General features: G+C 37.6%; 1 non-coding gene across 1 annotated transcript; it reads right to left on the bottom strand.

Moving 5' to 3' along the window:
- Nucleotides 1-893: 893 nt before the first annotated feature.
- On the bottom strand, nucleotides 894-1001 carry LOC127748189 (small nucleolar RNA R71). Its single transcript, XR_008010132.1, has one exon. It is a non-coding gene; the product is annotated as a small nucleolar RNA R71 (small nucleolar RNA).
- Nucleotides 1002-1440: the final 439 nt, after the last annotated feature.

The raw sequence follows: 1440 nt of genomic DNA on the forward strand, positions 1-1440 counted from the left end.
TTTTCAAAATTCTTTTTAATTAACTAATTTTTTAAATTCTAATTTAATTTTATTTCTTTTAATATTTTCGAAACTAACTTAATTAATTAAATAAAAATAAAAATATTTTTCTTTTCCCTCTTTTAAAATTCGAATACTCTCTCTCTCTCTCTCTCTCTCTCTCTCACATCTCTTTCTATTTATTTGCTAACACTTCTCTTATACCCATAATTCGAACCCCTCTCTTTTCTCTCTGTTCGAATTACTCATCTCCTCTTTCTTCTATTCTTTTATTCTCATACTCACATAAAGGAATCTCTATACTCTGACATAGAGGATTCCACTACTCCCTTTGTTCTCTTCTTTTTCATATGAGCAGGAACAATGATAAGAACATTCTTGTTGAAGCTGATCCTGAACCTGAAAGGACTCTGAAGAGGAAGCTAAGAGAAGCTAAAGCACAACACTCCGGAGAGGACTTTACAGAAAATCTCGAAAAAGAAGCAGACATGGTAGTCGAACCCAACAACAATGTTAGAGATGCAAGGCAGATGCTTGGTGGCTATACTGCACCAACTTCCAACTTCTATGGAAGAAGCATCTCAATTCCTGCCATCGGAGGAAACAACTTTGAGCTTAAGCCTCAATTAGTTTCTTTAATGCAGCAGAATTGCAAGTTTCATGGACATCCATCGGAAGATCCTCATCAATTCTTAGCTGAATTCTTGTAGATCTATGATACTGTTAAGACCAATGGGGTTGATCCCGAGGTCTACTGACTTATGCTTTTCCCCTTTGCTGTAAGAGACAGAGCTAGGACATGGTTGGACTCACAACCTAGAGAAAGCCTGAATTCTTGGGATAAGTTGGTCACTACTTTCTTAGCCAAATTCTTTCCACCTTAAAAGCTGAGCAAGCTTAGAGTGGATGTCAAAATCTTTAGACAGAAAGAAGGTGAATCCCTCTATGAAACTTGGGAAAGATACAAGCAATTGACCAGAAGGTGTCCTTCTGACATGCTTTCAGAATGGAGCATCTTGGATATATTTTTTGATGGTTTATCCGAATTGTCCAAGATGTCATTGGACCACTCTTCTGGTGGATCTCTTCATCTGAAAAGAACTCCTGCAGAAGCTCAGGAACTCATTGAGGTGGTTGCAAATAACCAGTTCATGTACACTTCTGAAAGAAATCCTGTGAGTGATGGGATGACTCAAAATAAAGGATTTCTTGAGATTGATGCTCTGAATGCCATATTGGCTCAAAACAAAATATTGACTCAGCAAGTCAATATGATTTCTCAGAATCTAACTGGATTACAAGCTGCATCCGGCAGTACTAAAGAAGCCTCCTCTGAAGGAGAAGCTTATGACCCTGAGAATCCTGTAATGGAAGAGGTGAATTACATGGGAGAACCCTATGGAAACACCTATAATCCTTCATGGAAAAATCATCCAAATT

This window comes from Arachis duranensis, chromosome 5 (assembly GCF_000817695.3).
Source record: "Arachis duranensis cultivar V14167 chromosome 5, aradu.V14167.gnm2.J7QH, whole genome shotgun sequence".
Taxonomy (NCBI): domain Eukaryota; kingdom Viridiplantae; phylum Streptophyta; class Magnoliopsida; order Fabales; family Fabaceae; genus Arachis; species Arachis duranensis.